Consider the following 23,401-nt stretch of genomic DNA (forward strand, 5'->3'; position numbering starts at 1 on the left):
TTTTTTAAAAACACCAATAAAGTGGACCTTTACTATTTTTTGAAATAACTTTATCAACTAAAGGGCAATTAAGTATGGCCAATCCACCTACCCTGTACATCTTTTTGGGTTGTGGGGGTGAGACCCATGCAGACACAGGGACAATGTGAAAACTCCACACGTACAGTGACCCGGGGACAGGATTGAACCCGGGTCCTCGGCGTCTTGAGGCAGCAGTGCTAACCACTGTGCCACCGTCCACCCATGGACCTTTATTATTAATAATAATCAAACTGTAAACTCACTGACAGGACTTCTATGTGCATTATTACAAAATTCTGAATACTTAATGTCAAAACATAAAGGATTATTTGCATTGCAATGCTCAAAGCTCAGACATTCCACCAACTAAAATGCATAGCAACTATCATGAAACATGGAGATTGACTATATGTAGGATTGATGGACAAATCCAGCTACAATCATTATATGATCGTTGGAAGCATTTTCTTACACAGTGGGTGGCGGAGGCGGCCTGCCATTGGCTGCTAGCAGGAGCTTCTGGTACTAACTCTGCCAATGGGGCTTCCCATTGTTTGCACCCTCCACCGCTGGGGAACCCATGGAGGGGGAGGTTCACCATCAGTGGGGCTGGAAGATCCACTCAGCAGGAACAGCCAGAAAAGGCCAGGAGGTACGATGATTTAGCTCCTTATAGACTGTTTATTTATTCTCTTCCATAGAATCCGTAGAATCCCTATAGTGCAGCAGGAAGTAGTTTGGCCTATTGAGTCTGCACCTGCCCTCCGAAAAAGCAACCTATCCAGGCCCAATCCCGCAGCTACCGAGGCCCTGTCCCTGTAACCCCATAATACCACCTTTTTGGACACTAAGGTGCAATTTAGTACAGCCAATCCAGCTAACCTGCATATCTTTTGATGTACCATCAATTGGACGCGAGACACGATGAAGATCCAAACTGTGGCTTTAATCAGCTAGTTGTTAGCCCGGTGGTCGACGACAGAGAAAGGCTGACCGCCGGGAAACCTGGGTACTTATACCCCGCCTTGGAGGCGGGGTCTGCTTGCCTCTCGACCAATTGGTGAGCTGTCACATGACTAGTCCCAGCCAATCAGACGACCAGCCAGAGCCAATGGGAAACCAATGCTCTGCACCAATGGCAGTGCTCCCACTCATATCACCACATCTTTGTACTGTGGGAGGAAACCAGAGCACCCGAAGGAGACCCATGCAGACACCTGGAGTACGTGCAAACTCTACACAGTCACCCAGGTTTGGAATTGAACCTGGGTCCCTGGCACTGTGAGGCAGCAGTGCCAACCACTGTCATCGTGCTGCTAAGAGATGCATTCTTAGTGCATATTTCATGACCTCAGGCATTCTAACGCTGTTTACAGCCAATGTAGTATAGTTACTGTTGTAATGCCAGTTTGCACACAGCAGCAATATGATAATAATTCCAAAACTGCTTTTGTGATACTGGTTAAGGTTAAGTAGTGACCAGGGCTCCAGGGAGAACGCCCTTTCTGTCTTCAAACCTGTGATCTGGGATCTCCCTGTGAGGGCAGATGGGGGTTACGATTAAACATCTTTTTCAAAAGTTGACGTCTCTGACAATGAAACACTCCCACAGCAAAGCACTAGTGCCAGACAATATGTCACGGCCAAGTCTCTAGAGTGTAGCTTGAACCCATAACCTTCTGACTAAGATGCAAAAGTGCTACACATCTTGCTTCTCTCAAAGCCGTATCAATTCAATACACGCCTGAACATCTGCTTCCACTGTTAATAGGACTCAGTAAATCTACATAACTTTACTCGAAAATGAACCTTGACATTGACTAAGATTTGCAAGAAGAATTTCAATTACATGTTGCATGTGCTGATATGGACAAACACATGTCAGTTTCCCATGTTAGTGTTCCAGTATGTCATATGTTCATATGATACTGCCTGATCCACTATTATATTGGGGATAGATATTAATTTATTTATTAAATGTTCGATAGATGTGTTTAGCATTCAGAAAATAAATTGTGTAGCAAAGCCTATAAAATGTATACAAGTGGGACTTCTGGTGGTGGTATGTAGGAGGAGGTCACACATTGGAGGGCTGCTGCTCGAAGCTTGATTTTTTACAATTTAATGCCCGGTCCCAGGGGCAATTTGTGGTTGAATAAGTGCAGGAAGACATAAGGAAGAAGGATGTCCAAAACCCAAAGGAAAGCTGCTGTGAAGAAGGGGTGAATGAAGGTTCGCCGTCGAGTGGAAGGATCGGCTCAGGAACTAGAAGGAAGGCAGAGACTGGGTCGCCGGGTGAGGCCGCACTGCTCACAGCAGAAAAGATGACCAAGGTGATGGTCGTGAAACTTGAAAAACAGTTCACAACGCACATAGAGATGATGAGGAAGGAGATGGTGGCGGTATTGAAGGTGCTGGTGGAGGAGGCGATTGCCCCGGTGAGGGTGGCAGTGTTGAAGATATTGGCCGAGATGCGGGAGCAAGGTGAGACACTGAAGGAAGTGGAAGACACGTTGTTGCAACACTTGTGAGTAATTGGTGCTGCACTAGAAATTGGTATCGCCTGTGTTTTATTTGATCCTGATGTTTTATTTCTGTACAATTACCGTATTCCAATGGTGGAGGCTTAAACGATGTCAAAAGTCGCAAGTGCAGGGTCAAACAGTTTATAATTGATGTAATGATCCTTCCTGTTGATTCCCCTAGTTCCTAATTCTATTAAATTGTCTTTATCGTTTTTGGTCCACGGATCGTTAGTGGAGACATACCTTTAAGTCGAGCAGAGGAAATGAGGAAATCAGAGTGTCAAAATAGTACACTGTGTTAGAAACTTTTGTATCTTGGGCAGACAAACCCAGATATTATGGCACCCAAGCGATTGGAGGGGCTTGTTTCAATTGGTTAGCTGGTAGACAATGGATTGGCCAGGGACACTATTCTGCCTGGCAACTGACAGCGATTGGCTCCTGTCAGGTGGGGATTTTCAGAGAGAACCCAGGAGAAGACACTGGACTGTCAAGTGGAAGCAACTCTCTCTCCCTCTCTGCTCTGCTGCCTACTGTCTAAAGGCAGAAGCTTCTAGACCCTGAAAGAAGAAGCTATCTGTCTGTGTGTCTCTCTCTCACACGCAGATTCTAGCTGTTATTTCTGTGAATCTACAGTGAAAACCATTACAATTGAAAGAAAAGATAACATCCATCTGAAACAAAGTCTCTTATCCTTTCACTTTCATTATTATTTTACACTCCCATGTCCCCTCTGTTTGTATGTGTTTGCATGGAGAGGGTAGACAGAGTTAAAAGGGGCAGGGGGGTGTTCATTAGTTAGAGATTATATAGTAGTTAGCCAGTTGGATTTTTTGCCTGTTTAATTATAGTTACTGTTAATAATAAAAAGTTATTTGTGTTAAATTTACAAACCTGGTGACTGTAGTTATTGGGCAGCCAAAGACCTGGGTATTTTAAAAATAAAGAAGTTAATTTCAACCATGTTGCGACTCCGGGTAAATTGGGGCTGTTCTTGACCATCCACTGGTCGTAACACGAAATGAGATACTGCATTTACGGTGTATAAGTCAAAGTGGTGCATAAAACCAGACCAGACCAGACAAATGGGTTCAATTCAAATCTCTTTTATTAGGACATTTATCAGGTGAAAAATAAATAACATACAATTTTTTTTAGCAAATTCATATCTGGTTCACTAACAATGATAAACGTGTAACAAACATGACTATGAGTACTTTCAAAACAGTTTACTCTACCTCAGAGAATCCTTCGAATTTCCTCTGTGTCTGAGTGCAAGTTTGCCGCTGGCTCGAGGCCGATTGCAGGAATGGTCATCTCTTCATCCTCCATCTCATAGTCTTCCTGTGGCTGAGTCTCTGGTTTCTCTGGTCTGTTGCACGAAACACATCCTCCGCCTTGTACTGAATATTTTTCTCACTGGCTCCATATTATGGTGAGAGGCCATGTTCCCACCACTTTCTTCTGCATATTTCATGACTTCTAGCTCAAAAGGTGCCGCAAGATTGACATGACTTGAGTGGAGGCATTTTGGTATTAGGTATGGGGTTTTCCTGGATTTAATTATCCTCGCAAAGCTGTGGACATCTAAAATCCACTTAATCGATAGATAAGTCAAAGCAGCAAATGAGACCTGGGCACGATTTAATGCCTCATCGCGCCTGACATGGTGAGGCGCCGAGGCCGTTGAATCTCATGAGTGGCGTCTCGTGAGATTCACAACACTTAATACGGCTTGCGAGATTCTACTGATCACGAGGTGGATCTTGCAATTGGGCTCATTTAAATATGTCTGCTCCTGTTTTTCCCTGCGTCCGATACCTAACGGCCTCACCAGGGTGCCGCTAATTTTTTTTTCCACAAACGTGGACCAGGCATAAGGACACATGGGAGTGAGGTCCCAGGCCATTAGAGACCTCCAGGTGGTTGGGCTCTGGGTAGGTTGGTACCTCTGCACTCATGTTGGCACCTAGGCATGGTTAGTCTGGCACCTTGGCACTGCCACCTGGTCACCCTGGCAGTGCCATCCTGGCAGTGCCAGGGTGCCTGGGTGCCACTGCCAGACTGGGAGGGACACTGCCTCGGGTGCCAGGGGTTGGACCGGGGTGCCATACCCATAAGAGATGGAGTGAAGGGTGTGCTCAAGAACCCTGGAAGAGGTAGGTTGGTTGGGTGCAATGGGGGAAGGGGAGGGGTCAAATGATCAGGGTGGCCTGTAGAAATTGTGCCCTGATCCGCGAGTACTCTTCCTGCTCTGGCGAACTGAGCTTGCCCGTGCAGGAAATTATGTATGTGTGATCTCGAAGGGGCATTTCCAGCCAAGGCTAAAAAACCAGCCAAGTGTCGTTGAATAACAGGGTCTTTCTCGATGCTGCAGGTGCCACGAAACAGCCCGCTGAACGCACCTGAAGCGTGACTCTGTTTCTATTTTGTTAAATCACGCCCCTGATCCTCTGGTGAAAATGCATTGTCTTATACACCGAAACACCGGGGCTGTTTAGCACAGGGCTAATTCGCTGGCTTTGAAAGCAGACCAAGCCGGCCAGCAGCACGGCTCGATTCCTGTAACAGCCTCCCCGAACAGGCGCCGGAATGTGGCGACTAGGGGATTTTCACAGTAACTTAATTTGAAGCCTACTCGTGACAATAACTTCATTTCATTTCAAGTAGGCTTACATTAACACTGCAATGAAGTTACTGTGAAAAGCCCCTAGTCGTCACACTCCGGCGCCTGTTCGGGTACACTGAGGGAGAATTCAGAATGTCCAATTCACCTAACAAGCACGTCTTTCGGGACTTGGGGGAGGAAACCAGTGCCCGAAGGAAACCCACACAGACACAGGTAGAGTGTGCAGACTCCGCACAGACAGTGACCCAAGCGTGAATCAAACCCAGGTCCCTGGTGCTCTGAAGCAACAGTGCTAACCATAAACACCAAGTACCTTAAACAAACTTTTACTTGAAAGTAATAATTCCCTTTTTACCAAATGCACATAAACTCCAAGAATCTGGGTCTTAAATCAATTATGCTGTTTATTACTGTTTGCCATTTTAAAAAATAGGGTTGTATTTCTTAAGACAAAACAATTGTGGCGTTTCAGTGTAACAAAACTTACATTATGGGATGAAAAGAATTTCTGCACAACTGACAGAAATCCATCAATTATAATGAATTACAGCAAGTTACACATGATTCAAAAGATGAAAGACACAGATTTTCTTCCTAATAAGCTGCAGGGTGTTGTTCTGTCATTGTACCACAAACGTCTTAATGCTTCGGAAATTGGTAACTGCACTGATGTCAGCGGTTCAAAATAAAAACTCACAAAAGTGCTGCTCTGGAGGTTGTGAGAAGATGGTTTTAACACCAGCTGCTTCCTAAGGCAGAACATCTAAAGTGTCAGCAACTTGGGATATTGGGAAATTCACGAGAACCAAGGTTCAACTTTTCTCCATGAGGGAGAAATTCACCTTGGGCAGTCGGACAAGAAAGAGTGCCTTTCACAAGCTAAGAGTGTCCCAAAGCGCTTTACGATGAACAAAATGCAGTGGCTGTTGAAATATAGGAAACACAATGGCCAATCTGCACACAGCAAGATCCCACAAACAGCAAAGTGATGGTAACCAGAGAATCTGTTGATCTAGGAGATATCTGTTGACTGGGAGAACTCCCCAATTTTTCTTCAAATAGTGTTTTCTGGTCACTGCGGAGTACATAGAACATAGAACAGTACAGCACAGTAAAGGCCCTTCAGGCAACGATGTTGTGCCGACCATTTATCCTAATCTATGATCAACCTAACCTACACCCCTTCAATTTACTGCTATCCATGTGCCTGTCTAAGAGTCGCTTAAATACTGGCTGACACTTAACAATGCAACATTTTGCCCCTCATTCATCATCACTTACTGACAGGGTTGGAGATTTTTCTCCACACAAGGTTGAGTTTATCCATTCGGCAGAATGACCCATGACTGGGACAAATGTGAGAGGCAATGCCTTGTCAGTGGGCAGGGTCTGTGTTGGGCATTTTACTGGTAGGAGGCAATTAAAAGGTCATCGTCGGGACTGATGTCCAATTGATCATGATGGAAGGCTTTCAAAGATGCCAGCGCAGTCAGAGGGACAGCGGCTCAGCTGCCTCATTAGTGCCACTGTCAGCGGTCAACACTGCTGAGGCTTCAAGATTAAGGAGAGATCGTTTCCATGGTGAGTGTAGTGTAATCAGGGAGGCAGCCCCCAGTGATCAAGCGATGGGCCGGGTCACCTTCAAGCTGTGGTGCCAAAGCTACTGTGATGGCCAATGCCATGGGGAGCATGGAACGGCCACAAATGAGGCCCTCTGCCAGGAACCCACTGGGAGGTTGCCATAGTTTACTTAGGCGGTCTCAACATTTGGTGGCAGCCCCTCCTGACACCGGTAAAATGCCAGCATGGCAGGAGGTGGTCCCTAAGTGGGCACAGTTCAGTGAGCTGTATCTCAGATCATGCTGCCAGTGGAATCTAAGACATGGAAGGACGTCGGGCTCTCCTCACGTCTTCCACTGCCATTTTACCAGTTCTCCCACCTCCCAGCCTGTCTCCCCAGGGCTGGTAGAATTCAACCTAGAATCTCAAGAGTTAGCTCAACGAAACCCAATAAAAATTTGGGCTGTGGCTAGTGGTGTTCCGTAGGGATCAGTCCTGGGACCTTTGCTATTGGTAGTATATATAAATGATCTGGAGGAAAATGTATCTGGTCTGATTAGTAAGTTTGCAGATGACACAAAGGTTGTTGGAATTGCGAATAGCGATGAGGACTGCCAGAGAATACAGCAGGATTTAGATCGTTTGGAGACTTGGGCGGAGAGATGGCAGATGGAGTTTAATCCGGACAAATGTGAGGTTATGCATTTTGGAAGGTCTAATGCAGGTAGGGAATATAGAACCCTCAAGGGTATTGACAGTCAGAGAGATCTAGGTGTACAGGTCCACAGGTCACTGAAAGGGGCAACACAGGTGGAGAAGGTAGCCAAGAAGGCATACAACACGCTTGCCTTCATTGGCCGGGGCATTGAGTATAAGAATTGGCAAGTCATGTTGCAGCTGTATAGAACCTTAGATAGGCCACACTTGGAGTATACTGTTCAATTCTGGTCGCCACACTACCAGAAGAATGTGGAGGCTTTAGAGAGGGTACAGAAGAGATTTACCAGGATGTTGCCTGGTATGGAGGGCATTAGCTATGAGGAGCGGTTGAATAAACTCGGTTTGTTCTCACTGGAACGATGGAGGTTGAGGGGCGCCCTGATAGAGGTATACAAAATTATGAGGGGCATAGACAGAGTGGATAGTCAGAGGCTTTTTCCCAGGGTAGAGGGGTCAATTACTAGGGGGCATAGGTTTAAGGTGTGAGGGGCAAGGTTTAGAGGAGATGTACGAGGCAAGTTTTTTACACAGAGGGTAGTGGGTGCCTGGAACTCGCTGCCAGAGTAGATGGTGGAAGCAGGGACGATAGTGACATTTAAGGGGCATCTTGACAAATACATCAATAGGCTGGGAATAGAGAGATGCGGACCCAGGAAGTGTAGAAGATTTTAGTTTAGACGGGCAGCATGGTCCGCACAGGCTTGGAGGGTCGAAGGGCCTGTTCCTGTGCTGTACTTTTCTTTGTTCTTTGTTCTTTAAAACACAAAACAGTTTGGCACTTTCCTTACCTCACATAAATTCTCGAGGCTGGAGTGCAGCCAGAAAATAAACACACGAAGTGACACAAATTGAACTCTGCAACGTATATTTTATATAATGGCAAACAGAAGGGAATAATTACAGGGTGTAACCTAATATCAAGAGTCACATGACATTTAGAATCTGGGACAGTCTTATTTTGAACTTTTATTATGTCACTGGACCTCATAATAATTATATTACTGTTTTAAATACATTATTTGCTGATCATTATTCTGGATTTAAATAACAGACCCGCCAGCAAATTATCCATATTTATATTTTTCTCACTACTTTTCTCCTGTCCTGCTAGTTGAGCCTTTGTAGGCTCTCGTTCCTCAGATGCCCATTATCCGTTCTAACTCAACCGGGTGGCCATTAGTCATGTCCGAGCTTTGACAGTGAGGCAAGAGAATATTGCACTGCAGGGGGCATCATATTACCCCTGTCCTCATCCCAACATCCAAACTGCCAGCAGGAGTCACAACCAGGAGCAGAACTTGTTACTGTTTTTTTCCCTTCCCAGCCAGACTGTGCTCAGATAAATTGCAGTGCTTTGTCCGGGGTCATCCGGATCTGCAGAGTTCGGGAAGAGGAGATTGGATGGTGTGGGTTTGGGATGAGGAATTGAAATTCAGCTTCAGCAGGGTTATAGCAACCACCCATTGTATGCTATGTTGGATCTCCCTATGAAAGGCTGACTCACTACTGCCCAATCTCTACTTATGGTGGATTAAAGTTGCCTGGGATCAAGCCTGGGCTCTTCTTACTTAATATACTACAACGACTCACAAGGTAAACTCATCTAACCCTGGAGGCCACCTCCCATATATATATATATGTGTACACTATAGTATATATATACATATATCTATAAAAACACATATCTAATTATATATTATATATAAAGCCTGCACGAAGGTCCAAAGACTGACCTTACTTGGGGTAAATCCTAGCAACAGTTGTTGATGCATTTAGAGGCTCAATATTGGGTAGTTTTCTGACTATGCAATAGTTTGGAATGCACTGCCTTCAGAAGGTGGTAGAGGCTCACACCTTTACCTGGATGGTACATCATAACATTCAAGGCTATGAAATGAAATGAAAATGAAAATCACTTATTGTCACAAGTAGGCTTCAATGAAGTTACTGTGAAAAGCCCCTAGTCACCACATTCCGGCGCCTGTTCGGGGAGGCTGTTACGGGAATTGAACTATGCTGCTGGCCTGCTTGGTCTGCTTTCAAAGCCAGCGATTTAGCCCTGTGCTAGACAGCCCCTTTGAGTCATAGCACTTGGCTATGGGCCAAGTGCTGCAAATAGGATTAGGTAGGTAGGTCAGGTGTTTTTCATGTGTCGGTGCAGACATGATGGGCTGAAGGGCCTCTTTTCCACTGTATTTTCTGTGATTCTGTGACTTGAGTACCACAAAATTTCCCCTTTTGAACCTTGGCCCATGTTCTTTGCTGGACCTAGTGGTGCACGGGGAGGAGGGAAAAGCAGCAAAGTTTGCCGAGAGCTGTCAGTCAAGGACAACACCTGGTTCAGCAAAACAAATTTGTCCTCAGTCATGTAGCCATCATCCCAAAGGTCCATAGGCATCTCTCCTCAGCGGAGAGGCAATTTTGGAAGCTCATAGCTGGAGGGCTGCCATTCCACAAACACAGGGCAAGGCAAGGAGGCAGGGCCTCCATGAAGTACTACAGCCAGTGCTGGGGTTGAACTGCATCATTCCGTACCAAACTCGAACCATCGAACCAAATCAGCTAACCGAACCACCAGAGAAAGCTGTACTGAATCAAGAATAAACCTAAGGGCAACTTCGCCTCAAAAGCTGCATCCGTCCAAAAAGACTTATGATGACCTTCTCAAGGTAGGATGGACAATAAATGCCAAGCTGGCCAGGGTCACAGACATTCTGATAATTTTTTATTTTTTAAATACTATTGAATGAGCCACTGGATGAGTTTTAGGATCGAGTGGAACTACCCCCAGCACCTTAAAGAGAGGAGTGGAGAAAATAGAAAATAAATAAATAATGGAGCTATCTGAATTACCATGTGCTGTCCCCTCAGACACGTACAAAGAGCAGTGTCAGTCGCCAACACCCAGATATTGAAAATCACTTCCTCCCTTGGCTCGAATGTGGCGAGTTTCTTCCTAAATGACTGGCTTAATTCTACACACTGACTAAACTGACCCAGTGGCGGGGCAGAGTTGGTAGTTCCAGCTGTTAAGTAACTCAACATCCCAGCAGGAGATTCACTCACAAGCAGAACATTGCAAACAAAATCTAGAACAGGAATTTTTAAAAATGAATTTCCACATCAATCTCCAACATATCCAACCATATTCCAGGACAGACAGCGTGATAATTAATACATCAACATTCTAACTTATTGTATTTTTTAAAAAAAAGAGCAGGATTGAAGTTGAAAGGACACTTCTAAACTTGCAGAACTTGTGACTGCAGCTAAATCTTCGATTCCGCTGTCAGAATGGTTTTAAAAGATTTTGCTTTTCATCTTTATTAAGCAGGCTGGAACGTTTTCAAAAATTTGATCTGACTCACAATCCGGTGGTCCTCCAGACTCCAGTCAGCTGAGATGTTCTTCCTGTTCAGCCATCAGGCGGTGTGAGATTGAGGAGGGGGCACAGTCAGCCTAGCGATCCGGCTCCACAAGGCTCACAACTCTCAGTAGCTCCGAGCAACTCTCTCCTCCCTCTGCTGTCGGGAGAGCTCGTTTACACCTATCCCGCCGAGGAAGCGTCCACAGGGCGCCCCGCAAACAAAAGGTTCACTCAGGAGCCTCCCTGCCGCAGGTTTTTAAACAGAGAGATCCCCACACACACACACACAGCAGGTTACGAAACTGTCACTTTAAACTTGTCACTCAGTGAGAATGTGACCAAACAGGTTCTCCTGACACAGATCCAGCCCTCACTGACGGAGGCACAGATCTGGGCACAGCACTGAGGTCTCTAACAATAAATCCACCCAAAACACTCGTACCTGATACCTGCCAAATATTGCTGCACCCCGTGACACCAAGGTTCACCCTGTTCATTTTCTGGAGACCCAGAAAATAAAAAAGGTTGTGTACGGGGATGCAGAACTCACATGCTGTGCGTTTTGTAAAAGTGTTTGCTTGTACTGCATTTCCCAAAAGGTAAATGTGGACTTTGGCCACACAGTGGGAGGGGCATGTGCCCAATCTTACCGCACACTTTCCTTCTGAATGTCTGTGTGTGTACAGGAGGCATGGATTGGGTGGGGGGGGGGGGGGTGGCGAAGTCAGGGTTTAAGCATATTTGAGTTTTGATGCATTGCTGATCTCAGCTGCTGGCTCTGTACCTTAACCAGGGTAGAGTCTGATATTTTAACAATATAATCACACATCAGAACCCTTGAACAATTGTATACAGCCTTATGGTTTAGGTCATGCAGCCGCTTGCGCCCTGAGTCTGCCTGCTTATCAATGCTCTAATCCTTACTATACAGCTGGTTCTCCATTGAAAATCAGCACCCAATTGCTCCTGATCAACTTGATCTCTTTTGGCATAGCTTTTTACTTCAAAATATTGTTTGATTTATTGAGTTAATCTTCCAATTTTAATTGCCACTAGCTTTAATATTAGAAATTAGACTGTTTTCTCCCCTCCTTCTAGGGAGGTGGGTATGGTTCAGATGGCACTCACCTCGTGTTACCCTAACTATTTGAACAAATCCGGAGATTTAACAACAAAGCTCTTCATTCAAATTCAGCTACCAGGTTTACTGTCATTTTCTCCCTGTGTGATATACTGCAGTTGGATTGAGACGGTAAACAAAGGCCTTTCAAATGGGCTTGAAACATCGGCAGGCATAATGGAGAAAAAAAATGGCAGAGAATAAAAATGCGCCCTGGCCAATATTTATCCTTCAACAAACACCACTGATAATCATCTGTCTGGTCATTTGTCTCATTTTTATCAGTGAGAACGTGCCCTGTTTTCCTAAATTACCTTAGTAACCGCATCATTCGCTGTGAAATATTTTGAGTCATCAGGGGTGCGATATAAATTTAATTCTTTCTTTTTGTTTTCGAGGGGTTAAGAAGTTATCTGGTAGCTTCCTAGAATAATACAGCATAGGAGGAGGCCATTAGCCTAACATGTCTGTGCCAGCTCCTTAAGTCATTTACCAAATTAGTTTTTACCCTTACTCTTCCCACATATCTCTGAGAATATTTCCTTATATATATGTCAATCTATATATATATATATATCTTTCTCCACCACGTTCTCAGATCATAACAGGCTGCAGCTTGAAAGAAAATATATTTTCCCACCTTATTTCTTGTTTTATTGATAAATACTTTAAATCTTGGGCAGCACGGTAGCATAGTGGTAACCACAGTTGCTTCACAGCACCAGGGTCCCAGGTTCGATTCCCGGCTGGGGCACTGTCTTTGCAGAGTCTGCACGTTCTCCCCATGTCTGCGTGGGTTTCCTCCGGGTGCTCCTGTTTCCTCCCACAGCCCAAGGATGTGTGGGTTAGGTGGATTAGCCATGTTAAATTGCCCTTAGTGACCAAAAAGGTTAAGTGGGGGTTACTGGGTTACGGGGATAGGATAGATACATGGGCTTGAGTAGGGTGCTCTTTGTAGGGGCCGGTGCAGACACGATGGGCCGAATGGCCTCCTTCTGCACTGTAAATTCTATGATTCTATGATCTCTGTCCTCTGGTTACTCACACTCACACCAGTGTAACTTCTTTCGTTATTCCGAGTGGAATTCTCATGGTATTGTTCAAAGGTTGAGTGTGTGGTTGGGTTTGGACATGTGTGAGGTGGGAGTCAGCGCAGGGGTTGGGTCTTTGGGTGATCCCTGAGTGGAAATGTGAGGCATATTGCTTGCATGTTTCCAACTTTGTTGGTCCTGACAAATTGTTCTCCACCACCCAGCCAAACCCCAAGCCCCTGCCTTCACTTCCCTCCACCCCAACATCCCCAACCCCTCCTCTTTCAGAAGAGGTTGATGCTACACTTGCTACTGCTGGAGGAAATTCCCTACAGGATGCTGTGTGTGAACAGAGACAATGATTGGCAGGAGATATTTGACTTTAGGGCTTCAGACCAGAGTCCAACCCTTGTCAGCACCCGATCCCCACACACGGGTATGTTTCAAAAGATGTCCTTCACCAGTGATCAGAAGTAGAAATTGTGGCTAATTCCCTTCCCAGTCCAAAGAGAGCTTGCAGTGTACTTGAGGTGGATTTTCGTTTTATGCAATTGTGTAAAACTGGTGATAGCGAGTTGGCAGCCTGTTTTATATCTTGTCTTATTTTTGTTTCCCCTAACCCCAGTGATAAGTAAAATGGACAGATATGTATAACCTGCTGCCAAATCACTACTTTTTTAAAAACCTGTTTTACCAGTAATCAGCCTGGAGCGGGGAGTTGCCTCAGGAGCATTGCTCATTCTCAGAAAGATTTTTAAAAAATTATTTCATGGGGTGGTGGGCTCCTCACGCTATAGGCCAGCATTTATTATCCAGCCTTAAATAGCCTTCAGAAGTTTGTGGTGAGCTATCTTCTTGATCCGCTGTAGTCTATGTTGTGTAGGTACACCCACTATGCTATTAGGAAGGGATTTCCAGGATTTGAAGGAATGGCGATATATTTCCAAGTAAGGGTGGTGTGTGGCTTGGAGAGGAAATTGCAGGTGGTGGGGTTCCCATGCATCTGCTTCCCTTGCCCTCCTAAGTGGTAGAGTTCAAGGTGCTGACAAAGGTGATTTTTTTTGCAGTTCATATTGTATATGCTGCAACCACTGTGTGTCATTGGTGGAGGGAATGGATGTTGAAAAGATGAATATGTTGCTGATCAATCAGACTGCTTTGTCCTAGATGGTGTTGAGCTTCTTGAGTGTTGTTGAAGCCACATTCATCCAGGCAAGTAGAGAATATTTCATCACACTCCTGACTTGTACATTGCAGATGGTGGCCAGATGGTGGCCTATATCTGGAGTACTATGTACAGTATTGTTCTCCTTATTTAAGGAAAGACGAAAAAGTGTTAGTTTAGAAAAGGTTCACTGGACTAAGACTAGGAAGGGGCGGGTTGTCTTACGATGAATGGTTGGACAGATGAAGACCATAAGATCATAAGACATAGGAGCAGAATTAGGTCATTCGTCCATCGAATCTGCTGCGCCATTCAATCATGGCTGATACGTTTCTCATCCCCATTCTCCTGCCTTCTCCCAGATCTCCTTATTAATCAAGAACCTACCTCTCTCTGCCTTAAAGAAACTCAGTGATTTAGCTGCCACAGCCTTCTGCGGCAGAGTTCCACAGATTCACCACCCTCTGGCTGAAGAAATTCTTCCTCGTCTCAGTTTTAAAGGATTGCCCCTTCAGTCTGAGATTGTGGCCCCAGATTCTAGTTTTTCCTACTCGTGGAAACTTCCACTCCATGTCCACTCTATCTCGGCCTCTCAATATCCTGTAAGTTTCAAGAAGACCCCCCTCATCTTCTAAACTCAAATGAGTACAGACCCAAAGTCCTCAACCACAAGATTAGTCTTGTATCCAATGGAATTTTAAAGAGTAAGAAGTGACTTGATCAAAGCCTTTAAGATCCAGAGGGGTATTTACAGGGTGGATATGGAGAGGATGTTTCCTTCTGTGGGAAAATTGAGAATCGGGGTAACTGTTTAAAAATAAGGGGTTGTTATTTAAGACAAAGATGAGGAGAGATCTTTTCACTCAGCAAGTTGTGAGTTTGCAACCTCTTCCTCAAAACGCAACGGATGCAAACCTTTGAATATTTTGAAAGCTGATCTAAGTCAATTCTTTTTTTTTTAATTTAGAGCATGCAATTATTTTTTTTTCCAATTAAGGGGCAATTTAGGGTGGCCAATCACTTACCCTGTACATCTTTGGATTGTGGGGTGAAACCCACGCAGACACGGGGAGAATGTGCAAACTCCACACAGATAGTGACCCGGAGCCGGGATCGAACCCGGGTCCTTAGCGTCGTGGACAGCAGTGCTAACCACTGTGCCACCATGCCGCCTGATCTAAGTCAATTCTTGATTAACAAGGAGGTGAAAGGTTAAAAGGGGGAGGCAGGAATGTAGGGCTGAAGTAACAACCAGATCAACCATGGCATTATTGAATGGTGGAGCAGGCCTGAGGGGCTGAGTGACCTATCCCTGATCCTAATTTATATGACAGTCTTTGGGGAGTTCAGAGATTAGTCACCCAACACAGAATTTCCAGTCTCTGATCTGCTCTTGTAGCCACAGTATTTATATGGATAGTTCAGTTCAGTTTCTGGTCAATGTTAATCTCCAGGATGTTGATAGTAGGGAATCATCAATGGGAATTCTATTGAATGTCAATGGGTGATGATTAGATCCTTTCTTGTTGGAGATGGTCATTGCCTGGCACTTGTGTGGCATGAATGCAACTTGCCACTTATCAGCCTAAGCCTGAATGTTGTCCAGGTCTTGCTGGATATGGACACAGACTGGTTCAGAATCTCAGGAGTTGCGAATGGTGCTGAATATTGTGCAATCAGTGAACTTGCCCACTTCTGACCCTATGATGGAAGGACAGTCATTGATGAAGCAGCTGAAGATAGTTGAGCCTAGGACACTACCTTGAGCAACTACTGCAGCAATGTCCTGGGCATGATTAGTCTCCTTCCTCATTTTCCTTTGTACGATGGATGACTCCAACCAGTCGAGAGTTTTCCCCTGATTCCCATTGGCCTCAATTCAGGATCCAGAGCCCCACAGTTCAAGCTACCTCACAGAAATGCCCTCTGTGCCCCTTAGCTCTATGCAGAGGTGTTTCCTGTATGGGCTGCTGCTGCACACCCTTCACTTGCTTACTCTCACCCATCCCCCAGACAAGCCTTGGTGTGCCTTGTTGCTGTGCTGTGACATAGGCCTCCCAGTGGAGGTCCCTCTACAGAGGAATTCTCCTACTTATTATCGGGACCTGGTGTGGCGGGTACTGCAAGGACTCCCAAGAAGCCGGCCCGTTTTTACGGCCTTGTGGAGTCCATGGGCCATGCCTATATACGTTGTTACAGACTGCACCTCCTTTTTGCTTTCTTAAAAAATCTTTTATTACAGTATTGTTTACACTTCAGCCCCACGTTCTTGATCTACGGGCACCCAGTGTGGAGAGGGACAGGGAAGGTGAAGGACCTCCACATGAACATGCTCCTGGGTCTAGCTAAACTTAAAATCAACAGGTCCAGGTAGTGGGCGATCAAGGGGGTCGTTTAATCCAACTGTCTGCCACTATATACCACAGCTACATTCACGGCCGGATGACCTGGAGAGGGAGCACTTGGTGTCTAACGGCACGATCGAGGTCCTCCATTCTCAGTGGGCACTATTGGGCCTGTGGAGCCTGATCAATCCCAGTAATCACGTTTTGATTTGATGTTTTAGGTTTCATTTACGATTTCCTTTTGGTTCAGGTAGAGTCCCTTTAAAGGGCTGCCCTTTTAATTTGTCCCTCAATTTAATTGATTTATTTTAATTGGTTAATTGTTCGCCAGCAAATAGGTATAATTCGAGGCCTTCTGTGACCAGTCGGAACTGGGGCATCTTTGACCCCAAAAGCTGCATTTGAATTTGACTTAAAAAGTTTGTCTTATGTTATAGTGCTTTTGTTATAGTCTTTTATTAAGAGGCTGTCACTTTAATTTGTTAATTTACCCAATTTATTGTTTAACCTCAAAAGAGTATAAAGTGTGTTAAGACAGAGATGAGGAGGAAATTTCCTCTCTCAGAAGTCATGGGCTGGATTCTCCGCAACCCCGCACCAAAATCGCGTTTGGCACGGGGGCAGAGAATCAACTTGCGCGTTGAAATCGCGCCCAGCGCCGGTCCAGCGATTCTCCGGGACCCGAGAATCGGCGATTCCACGGAGTACTCCGCGTGGCTGGGGGCCCATTACCAGAGGCCCACCCAGCAATCCTCTGCTCCCAACTGGCCGAGTTCCCTACGGCGTGGTTCTAACCACCCATTGCCATTCGGGAACCTTGCGTGACAGCTGCGGCCTCAGTCTGCGGCCGCCTTGATGGGGGGGGGGGGGGGGGGTGGGAGGAGCAGGCACAAGGCGGGGATGGGCCTTATGGGCAGCTGGAGGACAGATCGGGCCAGATGGTTCTTTGGGCGCGCGGCCGACCGGGGGGGGTGTGGCCCTACATTTTCCAGCTGCCTCCACGCTCCGAGTCCGCCATGGCGCTCGGCGATGCCACCGCCGCCATGCGCATGCGCAGACTCCACACTGGAAGTGCGGAGGCCCGTGTCTGCAGCCAAAGCTGCGTGAATCACTCCAGGCCCCTGCTAGCCCCTGAAGGTGAGGGAATTAGTTTATATTTTTTTGAGGAAACTCGGCGTGGGGACAGAGCCTCGTTTTGGCAGAATCCAGCCCAGTGAGTCTGTGGACTTCTCTACCGCAGAGGACTGTAGAAGTTGGGTTGTTAAGTATGTTCAAGACTGATAGACAGGTAATCAAGGGTTATGGGGTAAGGCGGGAAAGTGGAGTTCAATGTTATCATATCAGATTACTCATGATCTCATTGAATTGCGGAGCTGACTCAATGGGCCAAAGCCGACTTCTGCTCTTCATCTTATGCTCTTAATACAGGCAAGTGAGACACTGGGTTGTATGGGATAAGAGCTGTGAGACCAAACAAAGTCAGTTAACTCTCCGACTAAAGAGAAGCTCTATGTCCTGGCTTCAACGTCACCAATTGGCTTGGGTCCGATTAACATGCTAGATCAGGTAGTCAGCTATTACAATTGATGCTTCTTGGGTGGGGAGGACAAATTCATTGAGGGTTCTTCCTCCTTAGCGTCATAATATTGGGAACCTTTGTGGGCCATTTAATCCCTCTGGCTTACTCCACCATCAATTGGATCATGGTGGATCTGTGGTGGTATGTTACAGTTCTCGCATCATGTACGTTTTAGGTATAGGTATTCCCGAAGCTGCCGACCAAAACATTGTTCGTCAGTCTGCCCACCCGAAATCTGGCTAAACTGCGGTGGTATTATTCTGCGACTTCCATCAGGGCTGAAGTCCCGTCCTAGAGAACTGTCAGCAAATCTGATTGACCGGCAGCTCTGTCATCCCAGCAGCACCAGGTTCAAACTGTTGCCACTGCTGGGACTACAGGTCATTCCTGAGGAAGAAGACTGATGGAACCAGGCTTAAAGGTGAATGTGGCTGCCAGTGGGGTGGATGGAGGGGCTGTGTTTGAGAGGCCGGGGTGGGGGTTGTGGAGGGGTAGCGTATAAAGGATGTATGATCTTGGTTTTGGATGGGGGTGACTCTGATGGGCATCAGGAAGACCTCAAAAGAACCCTGGTTTCTTCCTGCCTGATTCAGCCCACACGGTTAAAAACTGCCGGCTATGTACCTGGTCTCCGCCTTCCCCTAAAAAGCAGAGGTAGAATGAAGGCCTTAAGTGGCTGGTGAATTGCCACTTAAAGTTTCAATAGACCTAAGGGTGAGCATGCTGCCTGACATCTTCCCTGCCCACAGACACTGTGAAACCCAGAAATAAATCAGTCCAAGAGATCCCACAATATCAGATTAATACAATATCGGACCCTTACTTTCAATGTATTAAAATACATTAAAAATATGATAATTAGACTCAACATGTATTCCTGGCAATGCTAAAGGTTAGCTGCAGACAAGCCCATTCTGAGCAAGCTGAATGGCTCAATCTAATGTTTAATTAAGGCTTTGGCTTCGACACACAAAAATTGACAACACTTGAAGCAACTCTTTTTCACTACCCGACTTAAAAAATCCCGAGAGAGACAGTGCCACAGGCTCAGTTCCATTTTCACCGATTTAAGTTACTTTTATACAGCTTCCATTAAAAAAAATAATAGACAAAGATAAGCTTCAAATAGTCAAACATCTTCTTAAAAAAAAAATCCAGAGGTTTCTCAGGTTACTGTCCTAGGCCCAACCATTTTCAACTGCTTCATCAATGACCTTCCTTCCATCATAAGGTCATAAGGGGATGTTCGCTGATGATTGCACAATGCTCAGCACCATTCACGACTCCTCAGATACAGAAGAGTCCATGCCCATATGCAACAGGACCTGGCCAACATTCATGCTTGGGTTGATAAGTGGCAAGTAATATTCGCGCCACTCAAGTGCTTGACAATGACCATCTCCAACAGGAGAGAATCTAGCCATCTCCCCTCAGTGTTCAATGGCATTATCATCACTGAATCCCCAATATTTACATCCTGGGGATTTCCATTGACCAGAAACTGAAGTGAACTAACCATATTAAATACTGTGGTTACAAGAACTGGTCAGAGGCTAGGAATCCTGCAGCGAGTAACTCACCTCCTGACTTCCCAAAGCCTGTCCACCATCGACAAGGCACAAGTCTGGGGTGTGATGGAATACTCTCCAGTTGCCTGGATGAGTGCAGCTCCAACAACACTCAAGAAGCTCAACACCCTCCAGGACAAAGCAGCCCGCTTGTTTGAACCCCTTCCATCACCTTAAACATTCACCCCCTTCACCACTGATGCACAGTGGCAGCATGTGTGCCATCCACAAGATGAACTGCATGAACTCACCAAAACTCCTTTGAAACCCATGATCTCTACCACCTAGTAGGGCAAGGGCAGCAGATGCATGGGAACATCGCAACCTGGAAGTTCCCCGCCAAGCCACTCACCACCCTGACTTGGAATTATATTGTCATTCATTCACTGCCGCTAGGTTAAAATCCTGGAACTCCCTCCCTAATAGCACTGTGGGTATACCTACACCATGTGGACTGTAACAGTTCAAGGAGATGACTCATCACCACCTTCTCAAAGGTAATTAGGGATAGACAGTAAATGCTGACCTAGCCAGGGACACCAACATCCTCTGAAAGAATAAAAATAAATACCACAGATAGTCTCTATTCACTCTGCCCATGAACTATCAGCCTGTTTGTTCCAACATTGCTCACCTTAGTGCTTTCCTCAGAGAGAGATTATCATTTAGATGGAAGAATACACAAACCTGATTATAAAACCAATTTTGTACGAGTACAAGCAGCAGCCGTCTCTCCCTCTTTGCTTTGCTCAAAATGGGCTCTTCAGATATTCAGAGTGTCAACGGTTAGGGGAGCAGATGGCTGCCACCAAAATTGCCTTCAAGAAACTGCTGCCAAAAAGATTCCCCTGGTGAATTACCTTCAGCCCAATGAGGGCATGCCTTATTGGTTAAAGAGTAACAGAGTTAAATGAATCAGCAGTCCACTGGCTCTTGTAATCTGTTCAAATTCCTTATTTTCTTTTATTGAACCTCAAATGAGATTTATTTGATCTATGTACATTGAGGAAATGTTGAAATAGCACATGAGCAACTGGATTTAAAGTCATCATGGCCTATTTATAATACAAATAATGTGGCAACAGATTGGACGATGGATAATCTGTAATGGCCATGCTCTCAACCGTATAAAATATGCCCACCTGTTAATGTGTTACAGTTTGATAATTTCTTGGTTTGCGATCATGGGGATGACGAGCGATGCATCTTCAAAGTCCAGATAGGGACAACTCCCCTCAAAAACTAGCTCGCTGAGTCCTTTCAAGTGACAAGCATTTAAGGAAGGGTGTACCAATCTGGTTGAAGAGTTTACCTTTTCCCAGAGGAGAAAAGATCCTCCCTTGTGCCCTTGTGAAGTCACCAAGAAATATAAACCACATGACAAAACTAATACAAAAGCAAAATCCCGCAGATGATGGGAATTTAAAAAAAATTATTTTCGGGTCGTGAGGCGTCGCTGGTTAGACCAGCATTTATTGCCCATCCCTAGTTGCCCTTCAGAAAGTGGTGATGAGCTTCCACCTTGACCGTTGCAAGCCCTAAGATCTAGGTACACCCACAGTGCTGTTCGGGAGAGAGTTCCAGGATTTAGACCCAGCGACAGTGTAGAAATATATTTCCAAATCAGGATGGTGAGTGACTTGGAGGGGAACCTTGTGGTGGTGGTGTTCCAAGGTATCTGCTGCTCTGGCTCTTCGAGATGGTAGCGGTCATAGGTATGGAAAGTGCTGCATAAGGAGCCTTGGCGATGGTACACACGGCTGCCACTGTGCGTCAGTGGATGTGGATGGGGTGCCAATCAAGCGGACTGCTTTACCCTGAATGGTGTCAATCTTCCTCAGTGTTGTTGGAGTTGTACTCATCCAGGCAAGGGGAGTGTAATAGCTCAAGGTATCAATGAAGAGGCTGCTTGAATCACAAGATGATTTATTAGAACAACAATGAGGTTAAACTATATATCGGCACAGAGGTATATAATACAGGTCTTTACTTGTCTCTCAGGTCCACACTCACCAGGGAATCCTGGGCCCTGTACTTTCTTCCTATTGGCCAGGGTTCATGCGCTCCCACACGATAAGCCCTGGGTGGGTCGCATGGCCCATGAATGATTGCCCCTTAGAGTATTCCATCACACTCCTGACATGTGCCTTGTAGTCGGGGGACAGGCTTTCAGGAGTTAGGAGGTGGGTTTTCTGCTTTCCTGCTTGTAACTCTAGTTCTTCACACTTGAGGCATGCTCTCTAATTTCCTGCTTCTGGCTGGCTGAAGACATCTATATGTTATTGTTGGAAAAAAGAGGGCCCAACGTGACATCTTGTATAAGCGTCCATGAAATAAACAAGGCTTTGAAATGGTCCCATGGTTTTGTATCTGCTGTGAAGTGAGTAAAGCTGTTATGTTGTCGCAAAGTCATGATTTCCCTGCCCACCAGGCCCCACACTCTCCTGCCCAATCGAACAGTCACAACGAGCAAGAAGGTAGGTGCCATACATTCCCGAGTCCCAATATTTGGTTCCCAATCAGTCAGGGAAACATCAATAGCATATCATACTTGAAGCAGCAGCATGGTGGCATAATGGTTAGTGCTGCTGCCTCACAGCTCCAGTGACCCAGGTTCGATTCCAGCCTCGGGTGACTGTGTGGAGTTTGCACTTTCTCCCCGTATCTGTGTGGGTTTCCTCCGGGTGCTTTGTTTCCTCCCACAGTCCAAAGATGTTCAGGTTAGCTGGGGCTATGGGGATAGGGCGGGAGAGTGGGCCGAGGTAGGGTGCTCTTTCGGAAGGTTGCTGCATACTCGATGGGCCGAATGTGCATTCCGCGAACATGTGAAAAAATTCGGCCGCATTGCACATGATTGGCGCCGATACTCGAGCACACATGTGCAGTGCAGCTGCTATTGCTTTAAACGGTTGCAGCTTTTTGTTTTACAAGTTCTGTAGTGGTTTTTATTCATTTATTCATTTATTTTATTCATTTAATTTGTATTTTTTTCATTTATTTTATTAATTTCATGTTTTTTACAAGTTCGGGGGGTTGATTCATTTTTTTCATTTATTTTATTCATTTTATTTATTTTTACAAGTTTGGGGGGGTTTTATTCATTTTTTTCATTTATTTTACTCATTTTATTTTAAATTTTTTTTACAAGTTTGGGGGGGTTTATTTGATAAAATTTTACAGGAAAAACATTCAAAACTTTGGACAGATGGAGACTCCATCGTTTCCGACACCAGAAGGCTTCACCTTCATCCAACAGGTTCCATTGGAGGAGCGTGTACGAGGGCCAAAGGGACATAAAATCATTTCCTCCATTTTTGTCAGCAGCAAACAAGGTAAGAGAAAATGGTGGGTCACGCAGGTCGGCCAGCGTGGGTCACGAAGGTCGGCCGGGCTGGGTCGCGAAGGTCAGCCGGTTTGGGTCCCGAAGGTTGTCCGGTTGGTAAAAATGGGTCCCCGGTAAAAAAGTTTGAAGAACATTGTATTCGTTCTCTGGACCCAGACTGTTCTCTGTCTTGGAGTCATCTTGGTCACCTGACTCTGAAGTCGTACTTACATCATCACTGTCTAATTTACATAACCATTCACACTTTACCATACTGGTTGCAGTACTCTCCTGGTACACATTGCTTTGAGCTGATATTGTGGCAAAATGATGGCTAAATGACTGGTGAGTATACCATTTCACAATAACAGCTGCATGAGAAAGCCAACAAGATTAGTCCACAAAAATATTTTCAACCATTCAGCCCTGTCGTACTCGATGCTGACCTC

General features: G+C 45.5%; 2 protein-coding genes across 2 annotated transcripts in view; both read right to left on the bottom strand.

Annotated features, from left to right (window-relative positions):
* The window catches only part of LOC119954123 (supervillin-like), a 169,458-nt gene extending 158,228 nt beyond the window's left edge, over window positions 1-11,230 (bottom strand). Inside the window, exon 1 of the mRNA XM_038779041.1 lies at window positions 10,824-11,230. The gene's annotated coding sequence lies outside the window, so the exon portion shown is untranslated. The remainder of the gene's footprint in view (window positions 1-10,823) is intronic.
* Window positions 1-23,401, bottom strand: part of LOC119954124 — a 93,250-nt gene that overhangs the window by 27,304 nt on the left and 42,545 nt on the right. The window lies entirely within an intron of this gene.

The sequence above is a fragment of the Scyliorhinus canicula genome, chromosome 19 (genome assembly GCF_902713615.1).
Source record: "Scyliorhinus canicula chromosome 19, sScyCan1.1, whole genome shotgun sequence".
Taxonomy (NCBI): Eukaryota; Metazoa; Chordata; class Chondrichthyes; order Carcharhiniformes; family Scyliorhinidae; genus Scyliorhinus; species Scyliorhinus canicula.